Source organism: Brienomyrus brachyistius, chromosome 7, assembly GCF_023856365.1.
Source record: "Brienomyrus brachyistius isolate T26 chromosome 7, BBRACH_0.4, whole genome shotgun sequence".
NCBI lineage: Eukaryota > Metazoa > Chordata > Actinopteri > Osteoglossiformes > Mormyridae > Brienomyrus > Brienomyrus brachyistius.
This window is the reverse complement of record NC_064539.1, coordinates 4,959,974-4,983,506: the sequence shown is the minus strand read 5'-3', so window position 1 is coordinate 4,983,506 and position 23,533 is coordinate 4,959,974. Positions and strand designations below refer to the sequence as shown.

General features: G+C 41.3%; 1 long non-coding RNA gene across 1 annotated transcript; it reads left to right on the top strand.

Moving 5' to 3' along the window:
* Positions 1-10,433: 10,433 nt before the first annotated feature.
* On the top strand, positions 10,434-20,825 carry LOC125746252 (uncharacterized). Its single transcript, XR_007398896.1, has 3 exons — positions 10,434-10,816; positions 17,009-17,253; positions 17,620-20,825. It is a non-coding gene; the product is annotated as an uncharacterized LOC125746252 (long non-coding RNA).
* The last annotated feature ends 2,708 nt before the right edge of the window (positions 20,826-23,533 follow it).

The following is a 23,533-nucleotide window of genomic DNA, read 5'->3' as shown; positions in this document are numbered from 1 at the left end:
AATCATAATGCGTTTTAAAAAGCAAAACTGAGAAACTTGAATGTCAAAAAGAAAAGACAATGTTAACTGGGACTGTATGGGGACATGTATCAGTATCACTTGTTTTCTAACAACTTCAAATAGACAAAAATATCATTATGTGTGAATCAATGATACTAAATTTAAATTCTAAATTAATCACTGTCAAATAATGAAGAAGGTTAGCCCTAACCTACGTGTGCTTTTGAAGTAGATGAAACTCGGGAGATGTGTGAACTTCCTAACACATGTACACTGCTGTGTTAACTATATGACTTGCATCGAGGGTACACAAATTTGACCATCGTGCTGGGATATAGTTTGAAATGTTGGTACTTGGACCAACTATTCTAATGACGCCGAAATCTGGCGTATTTGACGTATGGAAACAGGCCGAACTCTTCACTATCCGCTACTGTTACATTAGCCTATTAACAAGTTTCTCGTACAGAAAAAAAAATCGTATGTGTCTTTTAGGGACGAGGATACGGAGGCTGATGTGGAAGTAGTCCATCACAGACAGCGAGCAGGAAAACGCCACGGAAACGCGGAGAAGGAATACAACCATAAAGCCGGTGCTGTTGACTGACAATGATCGGGCTACTAAAACTGATTCAGATGTCAAAACTAAAACTCCAACGGATATATCTTTTGGGGGCTTTTGCAAATTTCTGACATATAGGGCGGAAAGTATAGAAGTATATCACTGACCTTTATCGGTCTGTCGATGGCGTTCTTGGTGTTGTGAGGCACCAGTGACCTGCGGAGTCTACCAGCCAAAATATTAATTGCATTTAGTGTACGTGAAAGATATAAAATCATAAGTGCTAAAAAGAGAAATTGCGATTATATGACTCCGTAAGAACCAAAACACAGAAAGAAAATTTTAAAGCGAGATGATAGGTGGACACTGCTGTCTTTCGGGCTGTAATGATTGCAGGAGGTTCTCTATCTGAAATTAAACTCCCGAACCATGGTTTGTTTATGCATTGTATAGTTTTGTAAATACTTGTATTGACTTAAATCATTTTAAGACATTGTTTTAAATCATAATGGCTTAATTACCCTAATTCATATTCTTGCAGAACTTCAAACTTAAAGATCGTGTTCACCTTTAATCTAACCAAAGTGTATAGGTTAGAATATGTTTTGTCAATGTCCTTGTAGAAGAAAATCACATGTAGCATACTGTATTGCAAACTGATCTCTTCTATGTAATCGCCTACCTGTGAAACATCAATTTCTAATGTATAAAGTTTCGGCAGTATTTGTTTTCCCCTGCAATGAAAATTTCTGCATATGAATGATACGGTTTCAGATGATATAGTATGCACCTCTCCAGGCGAGGTGCAACAATTTGTCTCAAACGTGAAAACTTGCGTTTCCCGCACGTTTTGGAAAGCAAAGTTTTCGTAATCAATTATTCATCGCTTGTATTTAGAGGTAATGCAAAACACAAGCCAATCTCCCTTACCCCAAGTCTTGGGAGGAAGCCAGACCGAAAGCTCTTTCAGTTATACAAACGTAGGATTCAATTTCAGAGCCACTTGGTGTGTAGAACTCAGTGTATGACTGACTGTTTTAGGTTGCGCGTACCAACCGTATTTATTAATATATTTTCACGTTTGAGATTTTCCCTTCGACAGTAACGGATAACATCGGTATTCTGGCTGTGCAGCCACTTTTAAATACTACATATCGTAGCAGATATTTATAATATGACTGAGCCATGTGGTACAGCAATATTTGAAATTAAGCTGATTGTCAAAAGGTTTTTGACATGTTGGCACTTTTAACCAGAGCGCACGAGGTCCTTGCGAATGAAGCTTTAATCAGTGCATCAGAATTAAATGCATATACAGGCACATATGCCGCGGGTAATGCGCACGCTTGACGTTTCTAACATATGCTATTCATGTGTGGGAAAGCAATTTTTCTGTTACGGGGGTCAAATTCATTTTGTATTTTGAGATAAGATGCAGGTAGCCAATGTGTTTATTATAATTAATAAAGGATGTCAATGAAGGTAGCAGGCTATTCTTCATGCTCATTTTCGGTAATAATATACCCAACCTCATATTGTTAACTAGCGTTTGACCACCAGATAACTGATACTTGGTTATGTACACCTTCCAAGTGCACAATACACATTTACAAAGGAAATCAAAGCTGCACAGCCGCAAGCAGCGTATGGCTTTAAATGCAGTGTGAACGAATCAGTTTGGAAGTGGAACCGTCCCAGTCTGCTTGGAAACGGGCAGTCAGCTGGTGCGGAGTTCCCCCACAGTGGCATCTCTTAATGAAGATCTTGCTCAGTTTCTCTCTTTCATGGCTGAAGTAGCAACTTACGCTGACCTCCTTCTCTATCACTCGACAGTGTTGCATTCATCACAAACCAGTGTCTGAATTGAGGCGATCCTAGTTTCATTTACTTCTCATTTGATGGTATTTGATGCCACTATTTACAGGCAGCATGGAAAAAATGACGTGTATCCTGTTCATATCAAGAAAGACAGTGATCTAAGACACTGAGATCACCATGGTTTTTTTTTTGCAGTTTTACAGCTACATGAACATGTAATTTTTGTCTTGACTCTCCATTTCTTTCAATCTTTGCACAACTGGACCAACACACAGACCCTTGCAGGTGTTGTTACTGACTCTTGTTCCCCCCAGTCTGCCGTGTGTGCTATTTTTGTGGGAAAATTAAACTCCACTGACATGTCAGAGATGCAGAGGGTGTTTTACTTCTAAATTTATAATTTCTTTCAGCTATTTATTTGAGCTGGAAAAACTGGTTGTAGCACAGCTTCCATAAGCTTAAAAATGCCAGCAGCTGAGAACAAAAACAAGTTCATCCAAACATTAGATGCCATCACATGTTGCTCGGGATAGTAACCTGCACAGCCTCTGAATTCACGGACTGGTGTGTGGCCTGTACAGATAATGTTTTATTTCAGAGGACATGGCCACAACTGGTAACCATTTCATAGCGAGGCAAGAGCCGTGGGTTAAGAACTACATTTTTCTAGAACACAAAATTACATGTCTTGTTTCCCGTGGAGAAAAGGCATGGTTGGGTTTTGATGTATTATGTGAGTTTGTCAATGGTAACACAGCCACTGACATGAGAATTAACTGATAAAAATGCATGAACATATGCTGTGTCTTAAAATTGTTCAACGTCAAAAGGAATACCCCGGCAATATTTTCTGAATTACACAACATGAAAAGGGCAGATAATGTTTTACTGTAGCGAGATGGAAGGATTCTGATTGTTAGTTGGCTTAGCTAGGCTCTGCTGTCCAGCAGATTCTGATCCTGATCGTGCACATGGTCGGCCCCACTGTCTGAGCTTTGGCACTAAGATGTCACTCAGTGTGAGAGCACACCCTCCTATGACCCTGGGTGTCATGTGTGAGGCGTGAGACAAGGCAGCATGTGGGCCCCAGCAGGTGTGATGAGTGGGATCGGTGACACTTGTTGCGTTCACTAATTTCCATTTGGGCATAGATTCTCTACAACAGTCTTTCCCAATCCGGTCCTCGGGGGCCCCCAGACAGTCCATGTTTTCGCTCCCTCCTATGTTTTTTTTTTTTTTTAATGTACAACTTGCCCCACATGCAGAAACCCACAGTGACATACACCTAAAAAAAAAAGCACCCATTGTGTCCACTCACTTCGAACGGCACCATGGCTGCTGCAGGCCCGTCCAGACGCCTGCTGGGCTATGCCTTACCTTCTCAGCGCCGAGGGACGCAGCACCCGTCTCAGAATAAAAACAATCTGAGGAAATTGGGAACAATCAAAGGCAGGCTCCAGCAAGCTGCCATTGAGGAAAGAAATGAGCCGCTCCTTGCACACAGGCTAGTCTACGGGCTGACGAAAGATCAACTGCCAGCTTGGCAGTAGTTTTGGAAGTTTGGGAAATTCGCTAATGAAAAAGGAGTCTTCCCTCTCGTTTAGTGTGCTGGAAAGTTTTCAGTTTCAAGTCCAGTGGCTCTAACTGCGAATAGTCCCGGTTGAATTTTTTCGTAAATCTAGGCTTACATGGGGCAGTGAGGAATCATACTACGGTGGCTGAGTCATCACACGTGCTACACGGCGGGAGGAATTATGGGCGGGAGCAGCGTGAATTTGCCCTGAGTAGACGTGCTGCGGCAGACAGGCGAGTTCTCCGTCAAAGGAGAAAGCAGGTTGCCAGCATATTGCTCTTGTTTGTGTCTGGAGGGAAGATTGGGGGGGGGGGGGGTGGGTGGCGCTAATGAGTTTTCCAGGGAGGAGGTACAGTAGGAGGAGTTCTGGAGGGTCAGCTGAAGGTGATGGTGCCCCCTCTGGTTGGAATGTGTGCCACACTTGCTGCAAGACAAACTATTCTTCATCTTCTTTTAATGAATTATTTTAATTCAAGGAAAATTAAAATGTTAAATTTCTCAAGTGAAAGTTTGAGGCAAGACACATTGTATTTCTAGTGTGCTAATCTGTTCACATTGCTGTGTGTTCACATTGCTGTGTGTTCACATTGCTGTATGTTCACATTGCTGTATGTTCACATTGCTGTATGTTCACATTGCTGTGTGTTCACATTGCTGTATGTTCACATTGCTGTATGTTCACATTGCTGTGTGTTCACATTGCTGTATGTTCACATTGCTGTATGTTCACATTGCTGTATGTTCACATTGCTGCATGTTCACATTGCTGTATGTTCTCTGTCAGTCCGCTGTCCGTATTTGTGAGTAATCTGGCAGTAAATAAAATAGGGTAATTCTTGATAGGCAACCAAGTGTACTAGGCGTTGTGCTCCAAATGATGTTGTTATTTGTTGATTTGCAATTGTTAGCTTTGCTTTTTGCCCGTCAGTCCTAAACACAGATGTTGCATTAATGGAGGAGTTTGTCAGTCAGTCTCCAGATGCAGACACACTATAATGTAATGTCGCTTCAAAAACGTGTGGGTAAATCAGCATTGCTTTAATGTTGTTTTGTACAGGTGTATTCGAAGTCAGATTTTCATAAATTATGATTACAGGGCTTGTGTCTTTGGTAGTAAAACAACCTCAGCACTGTCCAAGATAATAACCTTCTCTAGATGGATGGCTTTGTGAGTTCTGCCAAAGTATACAGATCGAATAAATTACGGTCTTGAAATTATTATTGTTGTTGTTCTTGTTAACTGAGAGTGATGCCCACTACAACTAGTCATGTTACCATCCGGTAATACATCACCCGGTCCGGGGCAGATTTGACATCAAAATCTTTCAAATAATCTAAACATTTGCCAGGAATCAGCTGGTATTGTCCTGTCTCATCTTGTCTCTTTTATTGGTGGTCTGCTTTCCCATGTGTTCTGTCCATTACAAAAATAAAAATCGCAAACTGTACATAAAATGTTGAAAGCTGTTCTAGATAACCCCCCCCCCCATACCATTCTACGAGCCTAAAGTTTTTTTATGGGAAAATGTTGACTGCTATTAGAACAAGAGCGGCAACATAATAATACCAAGCACAATATGTGGCCCTTGTTTTCTGTCAAAAAAACAGGTTATCACTGTCTTCTCTGTTACGTTACTACAAAGGCTCCCGCTGATTCATTCCTTGCTGTTTACCATGCCTCTGGTGTTGATACAGCCATAATGTGCCTTTTTATGCAGCAGCCGAATGGGAGACGGTAAGTCCTAATTTAAAAAAGCAGCCCTATAATCTATTTGCCATGCATTGGTTCCAGGCTGCAGACCCTGGGAAATGTGTAGCGCGGCTGTGCGGTTCCTGTGTGCTGGCGTGCCAGGGTCTCTGTGGAGAGGGGGCTTAATGAACACGGACAGTGCGGAGGCACACATGTTAGCCCGTGTGCCCGGAGGCCTCAGTTGCCATTTTACTGCATTCGGATGATACCTGACTCCGCTGGCGAAACTGGAAATAACACGGGCTTACGCTGACGTGTCCGGTATATCTATTTTTTTGCCCTTCCTTTTCTCTCCCGCCGTCCATCCATGGGCTGTTTTGGCGTTGTCCCCGAAGTGTTTCCTGAAGTCAGTGAAAAGGGCAAGTTCCTTGGGGGGCGACGACCTGGTCGTGTTTTTCTTGGAGAACCATGAGGTTCTCGCCGGCTGGAGAACGGACTCGCGATGTGCACTTTGTGCTGCGCTTGATATGTGTGCAGATCCATCGGATTAGTCACAGGAATCTCTGCAGTTCCCTGTTGCAGTGTTCGGCTTTCGCCTCGGGAGAGCAGAGAAGCATTGATATCCAGACACCTATGAAGGAAGCTTGCGTCTCTGCAAGAGATTATGAGTATGAAATAGATGACAATGGGTGATATCAACACACCCTCTGGCTGATTTTTTTTTTTTAAGAAAAGAATATGAAAAGAACCTTTTCTTTTGCGCAACACCATCTGTGTCAGACAGACGATCCCATACAAGGGACTGCTTTGTTAAGTTACCTTATGGCAATCCAATATGGCTGTGTGATGTAGCTAGCACATTAGCAGCAGGCCAATGAAATAAAAATGCCCAGAGGACCTAGAAGACTGCTGCAGTCCAGGTCCCTGGAGGTGGATGACCAGACACATTTTCCGGGGCTTTATTTTTCACTATTGCAAGCTACCAATGTCTAGCTAACATGCAGTGTATTCACACTGTCGCAGTAGAGCTGGGCATTTGTGTCTTTTGACTAGAGGTGCCAAATCCAGGCCCTTGAGGGCTGCAGTCCTGTATGTTTTGGAGAATGTGTGTTTTAATTAGCACCTGGCTGACACTTCAAACACCAGAAGCAAAGTGTGTTGCTCCTAATTACCTCAATAAAGCTGTTAGGAGGTGAATTGGAGAGCGACAGTGCTCCACGTGTCCCCTTAGGTCTGGTTAATACTTACTGTTGATGCGCCATGATGCACGCGCCATAGCGCCGGGCCATCCGCAATCCTTCATGTTCATTCTTCTTGCACCAACACACCATGCAAGAGTATTATGATGCCAGGAGGGGGGGCAGGGGGCCTGTACAGCAGAGCTGCTTTTAGGTCACATTTAAGAAGTGTGGGGTGGATGTTATACTGAAAATAGTGGTGCAACAATGTGTACATTTTTACTGATATGAATATATTTTTTGTGCAATATCTCAGATATAGATGACTGGCTCAAATCTGAGTCACTTCTGCTGGCGGTATGACTAGTTGAGCTCCCAGGCACAGACTGGTGAAATGATGTTACTTTGTTTTTTATTCTGTGGGTAAACAAAAAGTTGATCTATCGGCCAGATTTAATAATGAATTATAAACTTGTAGTGGACCGATGTTTTGAGACCTCTGGTAAGTAGTGAATGAAATCCCACTACGGAAAATGCTGATCATCTAATGAAATCATCTCCACGATCTCAGTACTAGTGTAAACTTAGCTGTAAACTTTGAATACTGATAAAGTTTAAATATCAACTGGCAGTATTGGTTAAGATTGACTCATCAGTCCGATGGCGATATCTTGATATTTTTTTTTAACCAATATCGATCAATTCTGCTATATCATCCAATATATTATGCGTTTTTTTCATTAAAAATAAGTATTTTACTAAAACAAACCATATATTATGTACTTACAGTAGAACAAATGAACATAGGTATACAGAGTTGCGGTTACAAATGTACTTTATTTTAGTTTGCAGCCATCTGGGACTTTATAGTCCTTTAGCGAGGATTCATATAAATCGGTATTTCGCTTCTGATAGCCAGGTTTGTTTTTAGTCTGATCAGCAGTGCTGAGGAAGTTACTCACAAAAGTTCATGTCATGAAAATTAGTTGAGTATAAAGAGTCACAGTCACAGAGTACTCAGCTGGCTGGTTGAAACAAACCCTTGGTCTGGATTTGTACTTTCTGGACCTGGATCCATGTTATTTCAGCTTCTCAGTGGTATGCACCCTCACTTGCAGCCAGCAAACTCTGTTACAAAAATGAATTACCATAGCCATGCCCACCTCAGCATTCCTGTCCGTGTGTATTACATATTTCATGGTATGGTGCCAGACATCTAGGAGTATGTGTCATAACCCTCCCCCCACTGTAGATGTAAGCTTACAACCTCTTGGAATGGCGGGAAACCAAGGATTGGCTCACTCATTTACTTATGTTACTAGTCACGGTTGAGGATAATATCCTTAAGTACATGCAGTGCAATTGAATTCCCTCTCAAAATTGATATGAAGCTCTTCTCCCACGTGGTCAATGCTTCGGTTTTGACAAGGGATTCTTGCCTACGGCCTTCTAAATAGAAAATACTGTACAGGAAATCACGGAATGGATGATTCTCTTACCTCCTATCAGCTTTCATGTTTTACTCATTCATGCAGCAGGTTACTGATAGGTGTGGTAGCCTAGCAGGTTGCTGTGGCCTCACAAGGCCTGGGGTTACAGGTTGTTTGTGTGAACATGAAGATTTGGTGGACTGCCTCTAAATTGCTCTTAGTGTGTGACTGGGTGCACTCTCATGGGTTAGAATACCCTGTTCTGTGCTTCCAGGCATAGGCTGTGGGTTAGGCTAAGATGCAGGTAGGCATTTACCGCTGCTGCTCAAGTACCTGAGTTAGGCCTGCAAAGTGCTGCCGATGACGTGACAGGGAAGCTAGACAGTTCACTCCTTCCCATTTGCAGTAAAAACCATTTGTTTTTGTTCACCTTCATCCGCGATCCTTCCAGAATTTACTGCCACGCTGGGGTCGGCCCGCTGACACACAAGTTAAACTGGAAGTGGGTCTGAGTGCACTTTTAAAAGTAAACGGTGGTTTGAAAGTTTAAACGGTTCAGTTGATTGAAGTGGTTAGCAGATGACGTGGTCACATGACATGAGCTCAAGTTCATGATACAGCCCTACGGAATTCCTCAGGGGCGACATGGTGTGTGAGTGTGTGTGTGTCTGTCTCCCTCTCCGTCCAGACATGTACATAATCTGCTGTGAAATTAGCAGGTGAAATCTGCCTTAATTGCCCAGCCAGGATCATAATGGGGGCATTGGGGGGTGAAAATGGCAGCACAGCGGTGGGGGTGTTGGTGTTGGCCACCGACCAGCAGGGAGCTTCCAGAAAACAGGACCTTGCTGCAGATGTGCTGCCTCAATTTCAGATCCCACCAGGCGGAAAGTATTTCCCGGAACTAATTCTGAGCTCCAAAATAGGTGTCACCGTGGGGTTACCGTAGCCTGGGAATAGCCTAAAATTTAAATTGTGTAATGAGACGATGGCAAATTTTACGACAATAATAGTTGGGGTGGAAAGACTCAGATTTGATATCATAGGATGATTACAGCTTGAGTTACGTTAGCAGAGACAGCCACTGAATGAAGCAAGATCTGGCTGGGGCAGAGAGCACAAGTTTGCGATGAGCCAACAGAATACACCCCCTACTTTAGGTCCCAGTCATGTATTTATGATTAAGAGGTCTATAAAATTCAGCCACAGAGGGAGAAAAATCTATAGTCATATATATAAAAATCCATTTTAAAAATTGAAGTGCTGTTTTTTTTTTCATGCGACTTACAAAGATTTTCTTCTTTTCACCAACCGGATCTGGGACTAAATAAAGAAGATGCATAATCAGGGCAAACAAGAGGGGAAGAGAGCCAACGTTGTGTGGAGGTGATGGAATGGATTTGGCTGCCGCATTTAGTCGAACCTACGGGCTGGAACTGGGTCAAATGAGCAGATACTTTGTATATATGCGATGCAGGTACCATGCTGGAGCAGAGATTTAATCAAATCGAACAATGCAATGAACAATGATCGTTATTAAGGACACTGGGGGAGGGGAAATGTTTCTAGGTAAGAGTTCTTCCTGGAATTGTATTGCCAGTACTTAGAGTTGATGGGTTCTACACCACACAAAAACACACGCAGGAAAACGCATACGCAGTTTGGAAAATCAAATGTTCAAAATCACAGCTACTGTCCAAGAGGCACAACAGAGTAGAAAATAGCATAAGGGAGCAAAATAGTTTGCATTTTTCATAGGCAGAGAGGAGGCATGTCACTAAAAAAATGCTTCAATTACAAGTTAGATGTGCAATCACCTATTCATTTTGCAGGGTTTTTACTGTTAGGCACCTATGGGCTGTGTACTAGGTGGGCCTTATGCTGAGATGGCCAAGGAGCATATCGATCTATTGTGAGACTTGCTATAAAATACTTTAACATCCAGGTTTTACCAGCCCGCCAAAATAAAACTTCTCTCGGACATCCTGCCAGGTTCATGGCACTAAATTGTAACTTTATGAAGGAACAATGTAGAACCTTTCTTTGAATATGGTTCCAGTCAGATTCCTGGGTGTCAGGCATCTCAAGCAATACATCAGGATGCAGTGTGAGACCAGGGTGCGACAGCTTATAAAGCTCAGGCCCGTGTCAGCCCGTACTGAGGTTACTGCAGCATATCTTCATCTTCTCTGCAGTTATACTTAATTTGCTTCAAACAGCGCCTGCGTCGCAGTAAAACCGGGAATCTTCTGAAAGCCTTCCAAACGTCTCCTGGCTTTTTCTCATACTGTTTTTGTTGTCTTTGCTGTCGGTATGAAACTGACATCATTTCAGGTGGGGAATCAGCCCTCTACTAAAGTATAAATTCAGCCTCAGTGTCTGGAATTGCTTTGACGAAACTGATGTTGGTTAAAGATACCACAAGCTGGATGGACTCGACCAAAACGGCCTTCAGACGCAAAACAGTCTAATTATGATGCATAATTGACATTGACCAGTTATTGACTTTTTTTTTCTTTTTAAAAATGCACCTTCAGGGACATGTATGATAGCATCAGCACTTGGGTAGGTAGTAATATTGCTGTAATAGTTGTAAAAAGTTTCAGCTACATCATTGTGATTTATGGTGTACAGATTGCGGATGAAGATGTGAGAAGTAGTAATTTTTTTCTTAATTTTTTTATTTGATAAACCTTTTTAAACATAACATAATGTGAAACGTACATTTTTCAAGATTTGAATTCTGGAGGAAAAATACATATATGCTAACATTTAAATAATGCATTATCAAGATACCCTTAACTCTTTACCTCGTCATTTAAAAAAAAAAATTAAAATTGACTGAGCTTTTTGTATTGGACTGAATTGTATGTATCTGACAATACTGATACTAAAGATTTGCATTTAATTGCTTCATATGTTATCAAATATAATTAGCTTACTGTATGTATTATTATTTTGCATATTCGATTTGCGTTCGCAGATTCTGATGATGCTACTTCTGTGTCTCAAAGTTACGCATTTAGATCATTCACTAGGAACTTTCTTACTCACGCATGAGCCGTTACAAAAGGACTTTTTCTTTGTGTGACTAGTGTACGTTCAACCCTGTGTTTGATGTCCTTTTTATTATTCTAATTGTTGCATGTGTAACATTCTTTTTAAAATGAACAGATATTAAGCAACAACTTAGCTTCTTAAAATTTTCCATACAAATAAATTGGAGGAATTACAGTAGTATATTTGTTTTTTAATGGAAATTTAGAAAACAAACAGTAATTAACAGACAAGATATACTACTGCGATTACAATATTTTTGCTTTCACTCAGTCTTCCCCTCCACCTGGAATCTAAGCCTAAAATAATTTTCTTTTTATGTTTAAAGATTGTACTGATTAATAGGAACTCTGTTACAGAATCACAGGAGTTATGTAAAAGAAAATGGTGGCATGGAAGTAAACAGGCAAATAAACCTTGATATATTTCAGTTTAAATAGCAGAACAGTATTGTGAGAACTGTAAACTGTGTGCAGTGTATTTACACACTCGTATCAATATGATGAGTGCCTGGTCTCACTATAAACCCGCCAAGTCATCTTTTGATCATTACCAGCCCCTTTTACTGAATGAGGCAATGGAATATAAAACTATTAGAAACTGGGCAGTCTTTAGCTTGATTGTCAAAATCAATGTCTGCAGTCTAATCATGCAATTAACAAATCGGTCTATATAAGGAAAGACGCCTTCCTAAAAATAAATGAAAATTTAAAAGGAAAAAGCTGAAGCTTTGCCATCTTGGCTGTGAGGTGAAGTTATAGGGGCTCAGACTTGTCAATCAGATTCAAAACAAAGAGTGGAGGAAGGTAAATGGAAAAGAATAACTCTGAAAAGAGGCAGTGTTGTCTGTATTTATTACGTGTAACGATAGGAATGTAAAGAAGAAAATGCAAGACAGAATATGGGCAATATTTACCAGTCACTTTAAGGGTAGAATTTTATTTCTTTAATCTTTACTGAAGATGAAATACTTGGACTGATGAATCTAAGTTTTGAATAATAGAAGTAGTAATAATGATGATGATGAATATTCAAAATAAAACAGATACTGATGATTATAAATAAATTTAAATGAGGCCTTTAAATCCAAATTTATACATTATTAAACATTATTAATTTATTAAACATCTTTTTTATATTGCACAAACTACTGCAGTCATGTTATCTAGCCACAAATAAACATGCTCTGAATTTATGGCGGTCTTTGGAATGTACCTGGAACGTTGAAAGGCGATCCATTGCGTAATTCATTCAGACCTTTTCCAGAGTACTGTCAGGACATTTTCAGAACTACTGTCAGATTTAAACATTTTTTAAAAACTTTAACATGCAAAACAAAACTTGTTAGCAATACTAATGTAGAAGAACTCCTAGAATTTTCCCGCTTGGGTCCTACAAACTGGCACAAATGTTAACGGTGATGAGAGTTCATTTTTCTGCACTCGCCGCCTGCGTTAAATTAATGTCTGAAAGGTGCCCTTTGATTGCTGCCAATTCAGGAGGACATCCCCCTTGACAGGTAGAGAAGCTCAGTTCTCTGCTAATTTAAACCAGCCTGTCTAAGGCAGGATGTTTGGAAAATGTAAAATAAAGTATAGATCACATATCAGCTAAGGTGGGATAACACATAGGGGCACTGGAGGGGAGGGGGCCAGTTTATGCATCTTAAAAGGCCTCAGCTCTTATCTAAGCATCAGCTTCTGACTCCTGTCTGCCACGCCAGAAGTCTGTCTCCAATTGTTTTTGTGTACTTAAAACTAACAGTGAAGTGTGGGCACTGCTTTCGAAATGCAACGTTAAAATAATTGTGGAGGAGCTGTCTAAGACGTACATGACAAATCCCATTTGTTGCGATTGATATGCTTTAGTTGCCTTGTTAGTGAACACCGTGCTAAAATAGCTTCCACCTTGCTGTAGTATACGGCGGTTAATTATTATCAAGTCTGACAATTGCCTGTATAGCTTAAATTACACAGAAAACTTCATTTAGGATACAGTCCTTTTCATAACCCTGAAATAGCCTGCTTAGTTTTCTATAGCTGATTAAGACTAAATTTGCTTTAAATTGTTGTCTTCCGTTGAGTACTAGTTAAACTTTCACTCACAGAGATAACAGTTCCATTTTAAAATAAAATTGTATGCATAGTTGTGCCTTACTGCAGTGAAAATCCAACTTCTAAGAAAATCGAAGATATTTTGAAATTGCTGTAACCATTCTTTATTTGTTACTTTAATTTTATTCAGCAACATGCTGTGGGTTATTCAAAAGGAGGAAAGGAATTTCCTCAATGGCCATGCTATTGTTTCTTCAAAATAGCACAGTAAAATCTCACTTGGTTCAGTTTAAAAGCAGATTAATGTAACGGTAGCCTGTTTTGTTTGCACAATTTTGTAAAAAAAAAAAAAAAAAACGAAAACACAGGTTGAATTATTCAGCCAGCAACTGAAAATGTAACTTAAATATTCATTTAAAATATTAAATAGTCATTAAATATGAACCCCTTTATTCATGGAATAGGTTTTTCAAAAGGTTAATTTCACAGTTCTATTTAAGATTGGTAAGCTATTTTTTATACATATTATGTAAAAAAAAAAAAAAAAAAAAGATTTACTAAAATACCATTTTAGAATGTGGAAAAGGGATTCCCCCTTTTCAGTATCTTAAGTTGTACTTGACAGCTTTAAGTCCGGAACACTAAATTAATTGGTAGAAACTGAGTGGTTCAAATTTGTATTGCATTCTTAAAGGAAAATTCCATAAATGTCATAGATTATATTATCAGATCGTTGTATTTCATTTTATGAAGATTATTTTTACTGGATGATGGAAAAACTGCATTCACGTACCCAAATTTAACTTTCTTATAAGGTTTCTTTGCCATATTTGATCCAAGACCTTACTGGGCAACCTACTGTCAGTTAAAGCAAGTCACCTCTTAAACATAGTCATAACAATGGAACTATCATTGCTCGCTGCTTATCCTTCATACCGCGCATCAAACCGAAGCAGTGAACATGTGCTCCCAGTAATCGTAATAACCCCGCTTTTCAGCCTTGCTGTATTACGCTGTATAACTTGCCTTTTTCCTGTTACTCATTTAGTAATTACCCAATGCCTTTGAAGGAGAGAAATGAGCCCAGTGTTTCAATTAAATGTCTCGCAAGACTGATATATTTTTTTTAATGTACCGATTTGGGGAAACCACAAAAGATTGTGTGTTGTTGCACAGGGAGAACAATTGGTCCAGAGTGTACCTATGTCCAGCAGCAGCTACAGCTACATAACAGCTGAATGAGAAATGTGATTTTCTAATGGATCCTGCGATAAGATCAGGATAGTTAATTACAAGAGAGTTCCTTTACCAGGGCTGATTAAATCTAAAAAGTATGTTGTCTAGGAACCTAAGACTCATGTTTATTTCGGGTCTGTTTCTAATCTGCGCAGTGGCTGCCACCTTCGGATTTATCGCTTCTTTACGTCGCACACACAAGTATTAATGAGTGCGTTTTGTGGGCTCGGATTCCACACTGGGTTTACTCATATTCATGTGACTGCCCACTTAGCAGATTACAGAGAGGTCAGGGCACGGCCTGTCACGTACAACGCGGCGGGACAATCGCAGGCAATCACAGTGCGTCGCCGTCAGCCAGGAGCCGAACCCTCAGCAAAACATGCATGGGTAGATTGGGTTTCTATTACACCGCCATTTTGGATGAAAGTGGAGTCGGAGAAAGTTTTAATGGTAATACATAGGTCCCAGATCTATGATCCACCTGGATGGGCCTTTTAAACCCTTTTTTAAAGGTTAAAGAACAGAAAGAAGTTGTAAAATGAGCAGAGGAACAAACTGTGTGGTCAGTGCCGGGCTGGTATTTCTGTGTGTTTCGCTATACGACGGACTCCAGGTCTAACCCTAGCCACATCTGTTTGTAATGTCTTCATCTAAATCCCTGCAGGAGGGGAAAAAAATAAAACTACTGTTGGTTGGAGACAGACCCTTTTGGTTCATGTTCCCCTAATTGCATTTACTTCTTCATTTGTTTTTTCCTTAAGTCTCCCTTTTGTATGTTTGCATTGTTTTATTTTTTCCTGACGGACTTTCGGCAGGAGACACTAACCCCTCATTAGATGTCATAAATCCCCTTCATTCCTCCCCCTCCCCCCCATATCCTAACGAAGTTAATGTAATACTGGCAATGTGCGGGTAAATCACGACTGATTTTGGAGCTGAAGGTTATTTTGGAAGCCCTGCCCCCAACCCAACTTCCCCTCCACCCATTAGACTAAGCCAGACAGGCAAGGAAATTTTTAAAAAGAGGGCGGGGTCACTGGAGTGACCGAGGCAACTGTACGCCATCTAATTGGTATTGACATCCATGTCTCTGAGGAGATTTGACATCTGAGGGCAAACCTTTCCATTGAATACTCACAAAAGCACCCCTGGAATCGCACTGGCACTCACAGCACCGCCTCGCTAGTAACGATCGATCCTAATCAGATTTCAGGACGCGGAAAGGAAAAATGAAAATAAAATCAAAAAGTGCCGCTGGAGCAAAATTGACATCCTGCTGCACTACCAACCATAGGCGCCTCGAGTCAAGGCCAGCTGCCGCTTAATCATTGATGTATTGGCTGCTCTGTGACGCCACCCTCCCTGTAAGATTGCCTCTGTGTAAGAAAGGTGCATCACCCTCAAAAAACAGTTCCATAGTCGGAAACAACACATCTGTTTGAAAAGCCGGTGTTGACATGACTCAGTTTGACATTCTACAGGACTGCCTATGCTCTCCTATAAGGAGGCAAATTTTTGTGCACAGAAGACAGGTGAAGAGAAAGCAGTGCAGGGAACACCTGCTAGAGGCAGCCATGGATGCATTCCCCTCCTACCTGCCTCTTCCTAAATTAACATGTTAATACTAAGCTGAATTTTTGGCCGAATTTTGTGTCACACCAGCACCCAGCCTGCTTCACATCTTGGAAGCACTGACAGGTGGAGACATTTCAGCTTCTCTGCAGTCTGTCGGCAGCTAAAAATTTCCAGTCTCTCAGAACAATTCTATTCATTGTCTCTAACAATTAAGCTTTGGCTAAACATCATGTGACGTCTGTTTGAAACGATAACTTGTTTATAGTAATCTGGTTATTTGTGAGTGTATTGATGTAGATGAAAAAACAATCTTAATTGGTATTTGTATGCAAGTATTATGCCCTATATTCTGAGATAAGTGATTACAGCTGTCTCTGATATTCCTGCCTGCTTTAGAAACCCCTTCAGATGCTTCAGTTTAGAAAGCATTTTAGATCTTTCCATCAGTCGCTATCCAAGGACCAAGTGCATTTTCAAGATATATCTTCCAAGTTCTTATCATGAGCGGGGCGATGGGGGCCCTGGAGCTTATCCTACGCATCACAGGGCAGGAGCACACCCTAGACAGGATTGCAGTACAAGAGAGACATTTTAGTATATATTTTAATGGCGTTCATGGTCACGGTGCTGTACGTGACATGCAGTGCCACTTGAAACATCTGATTCAGGGTGATTGATGACACAGGCTGGACCCAAACTCTTACCCATCAGTCCTAGACTGGGGCTTTAGAACGGACAAGCAGTCTAGACTGCTGGGAGATGAGCATCGCTTCAGATAAAAGCCGTAAAATGCACTTAAGCCGTAATAAGTCTGCTCGCTGTGTCTTCTCAGAGACCGATGCTATCAACCAAGGAGACGGGAGATAACAGGAAGGCATTCCACCTGCTGGGGCTACTTTTCAGTGAATGTATGGGGCACTGAGGAATGGGCCAAGGGGAAGATTGGAATATTGCACCTGTGCCAAGGGGGCAACAAACATCTTGTCTCTTTATGATGGGTTCTGTGTGTAAACCCAATGCCATACTGACACCTCCATAACAGTCTCCCAAAATGGGAGTGGGTTTCAAAAGAGTAAGGTATGTACATATGTATGTATGTATGTATGCATGCATGCATGTGAATATTATTATTATTGTTGTTATAGCAACAGTTTTTATTGTTTCTTTTGTTGTTATTCTGCTTGTTATTGTTGTTGTCAGTTTTGAATTACTGAGCAATTTATGTCATTGCTAACAATATATATTTATTTATAATGAATTATTGTAATTTTATGTATTTACTGAGCTGCTTGATGTAACGCAAAAAATGAAGTTTGAATATATTTTTCAAGGGTTAAACGACCATCTTGGTTTGGGTACTTAAACAGGGAAGCTTATCATCTCAAGTCAGCGTTTGTAACTTTGTCTTGTGTTTATACCTCGGTGTTGCTCTTTTCACAATAGGATGCCATGAGATTAAGACCTTGCTTTCTAAGGATCCTTCTGATCGAAGCGGAGAGTCTTGACACACGTCAGCCACATTTGGCATGTAGTACTGACCTCTGTCTCTGAGGGGCCACGAATCTGTCCATACCCTGCACCAGATGGAGCAATCCCCAGGCCAACGGCAGGTCTCTTACCCAAGGCACTTTGTGATTTCCCAGGCTCGTGGTAGGTGTGGCTCTGCTCTGGTGTGCCAGGGAGCCGAGCGAGGCACTTGCACACTGCTGCACCACGGGCCTGACGTATGCCAACAATTGTCCAGCCCGGGATTAGTTTTTGTATCCGGTTACGGACTTTATTGCCATGGAGTCGGGTTCGGCACTCCGTGGCAGGCCAGGGATGTTGCTGAAATGCAGTGATTTATGTGTTGCTGAGTGAGAGCAGCAGGTTCAAGCCAGAGGTCTCAGCACTGGAGGGTGGGGGGTGGCAGAGTTAAAACAGTCAGTGCTCCTTTTAAAGGCTTCCTTTCTACAAATACTAGGCCTGTGGAGTGAAAATAGTGAAACTGTAAACAAGCTGAGAACATTGTTTATGTTTGAAGTAACACTGATGGCAGAACTCACAGGGGACAAGGAAAACTTCCTGAAAATAACTATAGCAGTCCAAAGAAATTTACCGTCAACCCATACAATGTATGCTTCTTGTATCTCATAAATATGACTTTTTTTGTACTGGATAAATAGTTACAGCCGATGAATGGCTGATACATTTTTCTTAACACAAGGATGAAGATCTATTAAAATTTTTCAGGACAGTATTTTAAATGATCAAGTGCCTAGTGAATGCAATAACTATAGCAACCCTGCAACTTCTCACTCAGGATCACTTTCCAGGGCCAGCAGAGTCTGTGCTGCTTCAAGCTAATGACACCTGGCTGATCACGGTCTGTCGCCAATGGCAACAAACTGGGCAGATGATTTCAGCAACGATGATATAACAGAAAATGACCTCATTGCTGCAGCTTCTCTGAAGACTCTGAAAGCTTTGAGGATGAAGGGCTGTCAAAACCTGTCAGATTTCTGAAACAGAGAAAAACCTGTGCGAAGTGCAAACGGGGGAGTTTTATTTTTCTCCGTCCAGTTTGATATGACACTGTAGCTCACTTGGAAAGTTTCCTTGGAAGGCTTTAAAAATGCCTTCGTAGAGATGAATGATAATTACTTGCATGGGTTTGAGTGGAAGATGTAAGAGACCTTTTCAAACCACATGTTTTAACGTGCGTAATAATGAAGGTGGAGTGTAACTTTAACCTTTGACCCCAGCTTTCAAAGGCTGCATTCGATACCCGGTTCCTGCATTGTTCCTGCTCTGGGTCCATAGATTCATAGTCACAATCACTTTCAGTTTCCTAACCTTAACCCTCTCTGTCTGTGAAAGTTCAGTGATGGTCAAACAAAGTTTTCATAATAATGTAACCCCACCCCATCAAAATTTCTATGTAAGCTAAAATGTCGTAAAAAAATAAAAAATAGCCTATCACAGCTGAACTGATTTCATATGGCACTGAACCTTCTGCAACTGCAACTTCTACCCTTCGTATTCAAAGCACAGCAGCCCTGCCAATTCCGTGGTTTAATAACTACCATATATTTTTCATGCATATCTTGTAATATCTTTGATTACCTGTAATATCAACAATACACTAAAATGGTGTAAAAGCAACTTCTGTGAACTGAAATTAGAAGTGAAACAGCCTCCTTTAATATGAAATATGACGTTCCTGATAATTACAAAAAACTGGTCAATATGTCATTTGCCAAAATGAGGTGCTGCCCGTAAAACAAAACTAAAAGATTGAAGAGGTGAAGTGTGCACCAGTTCAGGTCCGATCTATAACGTGACAGTGATGCGCCTCCCAGATACTGCTCGAGCTGCACGTTGACGGAGGTAACCGATGGTAATCAGGTTAAGGGATTAGCCAGCTTGAAGGCATCGCCTTCGATACAGGACTTTGGAAATACATAATGACAGATGTAGACTGATGACACCTTGAAGCGGTTGAGCAATACAAGCTGGCAATTTCAGCTAATGCTAAAATGCACTCAGTATTTAATTCCACAGGTGTGCTCTGCCTCAGTCCCTCTGCTTCTTGGGATTGACTCCCGGTTCACTGTAACCCCCCCACTGGATAAGCCATTATGAAAGATATTTGGATAGATGTTTTCCCAATGTTATCATCTTAAGTAATAGGTGTATTCTTGATTATGTGTTTAGAGCCTGTGATGCAGTGCATTTCAGTGTACTGTAATGGGAACCAAACTTTAACTCTCTCAAGGTTCACTAAGGGTGGAACTAGCATTTTGTTACTGTGAACAGTACACACCTGACTGCCTCATTGGGCCCTGTATTACTGCAGGGTATCACAGTTGCAAGGGTGCTGCCTACCATAGACGCCGCTCTGGAATTCTGAGTTGTGCTCATAGCCACAACATAAGTGATGCTGTCAACCATGTAACATGCCCTGGTGGATATTCCCTCAAACCCAGTGTGTCACCTATAAATCCCCAACTGAGTTCTGCTGAGTTCTCTCCCTGCAGCTTTTTGTAGCTGTCATACTTGTTACTGGGATTTTACAAACTATTACTGCTTCTAAACTGTCCTCAAGATTGTAGATTGTAAAAAAAAAAAAAAACAATGGTTGATATTGTCTGCTGAAATATGTGTCAGAAATTACCAGGTATGTTCTGGTATATGTGGGTGACGGACATCAAAATGGGGTAGATAGGCTTTTGCACAGTGTTGGTTATCATTTCAGATGCAGATATTGGCCTGAGGATTGTTTATGCTTTAAATGAGAGAAGCAGCAGTAGAGCATGTCTGCAGAGAGGTGGGGTCTCGTTGCTTGAGGGGGGTCATTTGCATGAGAGGTTTGTCACAGGCCTACGTTTGCGTGACAGGAACAGCTGTCAATGACCTGACTTCATTTTCTTGGATGACATGGCCTCATGTGGGTCACGCAGATACAAGATGCATTTCCATTCATCCATCACCTCAGTGACCACCGACCCTTTGACCTTTGGATGTTGACCTTCAACCTCTGATGTTGACCCCTTCGTGGGACCTCTTATTTTGCGCTCAGGCATCTCCATTGACTACCTGCCAGGCACCTGCTCTGAGAAATGAAACGACAGGAATGTTACTCCTGGGAGTCCATTGGCCACTTAGACAACAGCCTTGGTTCAATCCCTGAATGGGCCTTGAGTAGGTCGGGTAAACCAATCTCCCTAATTATCTATTGAAAGAACATTCTCTTTTCCTTTTAGAGTCATTACTCTGATTTCAATTGTTGAAAAGTAACATTGAGGGGTTAGAGTAAGAGGGGAAAAAATATATGAAAAGATAGTGTTCCGATTTCATCAAGGTTAATTGCATGGAGGGACTAGATGCCAAATCCAAGTCTTGCATGGCTTTGGGGTTAGAAGCACATTAAGACAGGAAAACGTGAAGGATAAGTATTCTCGTATGGTGCTAGTACAAATACTGGAATAAGAGCTGTTAAAAGAGATCATAGCCTTGTTTCTAAGTTCACATATGCCCCTGTCCATTTGTGAATGGAAAATTGAGGGTGCTTCGTGCTGTCTTACTGCTTACAGGAGAGTGCCCGTTGGGTCTTCTGACTTCAAGATGGTCTAGAATTGTAGAGCTGTAGACAACATACCAATATATAAACATATCTTAGTTTGCCACTAAACTGTTCAACATTTCTAAGAAACATTTTTAAGTCAACATGGTTAAATAATATGACTAATGTAAGCCAATAGCTATAAAAGAATCCCATTCTCAAAACATTTGGAGAAAATGCTGTTCTCTCTATGCTGAAAGAGCAAAAATCAATGCTGATAGAGACAAACAATGGATTCTTTAGACAATACATCTATAGAGTGAACTTGTCTTGGAAATACCTTTTCATAAAATATAAATAAAAAGTCAGCCAACAGACAGCTGCTGTTGACTAGTTATCTGAAGAATGACAACCTCAGTTTTGGCCACTTCATGGATTTAATGTAGAAAAAAAAGGTATTTTTAGTCAAAAAAATCCAAAAGGCGTGTGTTGAGCATGGTGGCATCTGTGCTGAAACACTCAAATGGCCTTTGCTGAAGGAAGGCATGCAGCTCAAACATCAATATATATTAGCATGGTTATTCTGTGGATACTGTATTTTGATGATCTAATCAAGATGTCCTGGTCTGGTAATGAGCACTGTGGATGGGGGGGAGTCACAAGCAGGAGGCCAGCTATACATCAGATGGAGCTGCACTTGTAGGAACCCGTGTTCCAGCTCCATTAAACTTAAGAAGGGAGGAAGGTGAGTGGAAGCGAAAAAATAGGAGAGACGGAGGCAGCAAATATTCCTGAAAGTGCTCATGCCACTGGAGATTTAGAATTCAGCACATACACTCAAAGGGAGAAACCGACAGGGGGTCAAGGTGGACCGGGTGGGGGTTGGTGTACCATGGCGAGGTGCCGCTCCACCCGCTCACCTCTGTGCAGCTGCAGGTACGCGCAGTGAGTACTGTTTTTCCAAGACAATCAGAGGACTGGAGAAAGTGCAGAGGTCTTGAGACGGAAGTCGGGGGCAGCAGGACAAGGAGAGCTGCAGTGTGACCCAAAGACGCCAAGACATAATCTCCCCTGCCCCCCCCCCCCCCCATCTGCTTCCAATTGCTGTCACGAGTCGGGGAATGGAGGGGAAGGTGGGGAGGGGGGGGGTGTTTGAGTGATTCAGTCCCTGTGGAGTATAAGAGAAACTCAAGGAGACAAACTTCTCAAGAGTTTCTCAGGTTACGGTAGTTGCAGCGTTGGAGTCGGCGCGGACGACAAAGGCAGGAGTATGGAGGAAGTGGTGCTGGACCCGAGCACTGCCACCGGCCTTCCTCCACAAAGGCGCTCTCATCACAGACACAACAATGGCTGTATTCTCTTCCAGTTAGAACTGTGTGCGCCTGTCCACTTTCAAGCCGGCCTTGAGTGCAAGCTTTCCTGATTAGCGGGCAGATACCGAGTCTCAGGAATCTGGTGGAGGTGCTTTAGAATCTAGCCAATTCTTGGTAAAGAGGAAGATGTGGGTAGACAGACGGCAGGACCGGAGGATGAATATGGTCCAGTTCTTCATCCTCCTGCATAATGTCCAAAAAGCATTTAAATGAATCATTTGTTATATTTTAACTCTCTTTTTCAGATTTCTATAGTATATTCAGAATTTATATTAGTCCTCTTAATAGCGGCAATGTTAGTTTATTTTGCATTTTATGCTTAATATAAGTGTAACGGTGTATTATATTTTGTTGTTAATGAAACAAAAATGTTTTGTATTCTGTTTGAATACATAGTGTCAAAATAGGAATATCGCCATAGTGTCAAATAGGAACATTATGTCGATTACGGTAAGGAGACTGGTTCCGGAAGAGAGGTTTCGGAGGGGGGAAAAAGGATGGAGGGTTTTCGAGAGAGTGCGGGAGCCGTGGTTGTAGTTCGGTGTGCGTCAATAAAGTCCTACCAAACCCCAAATTATTAGGGTTACAGAAGAATTTGTTATTTACTAATTTAATGTGGTTTAATAGTGCCTTTATAAAATTGCAGTTATAATTCTATTATTAAATTCCAAATATGATTATGTACATCAAAACTATATAAAAAGTGTTTTACTGTGCATGTGTGTTTGTCTCTCAATACATCATATGTATAATGTGGTGCAGGTGCGGATGCTGTGGTGAATTTCCCCTCTCAGGTGCTCTGATAAAATCCAGGTGAACAGCTGCATGTCTATCTTCAGTGTGGTTTAATTTATTATGTGATATCCATGCAGAAATGAGCAATTACCTAGAAACCTACAAAGCTCAGAGGGCAGTAATTCTGCCATTTTAGGCAGCTGTT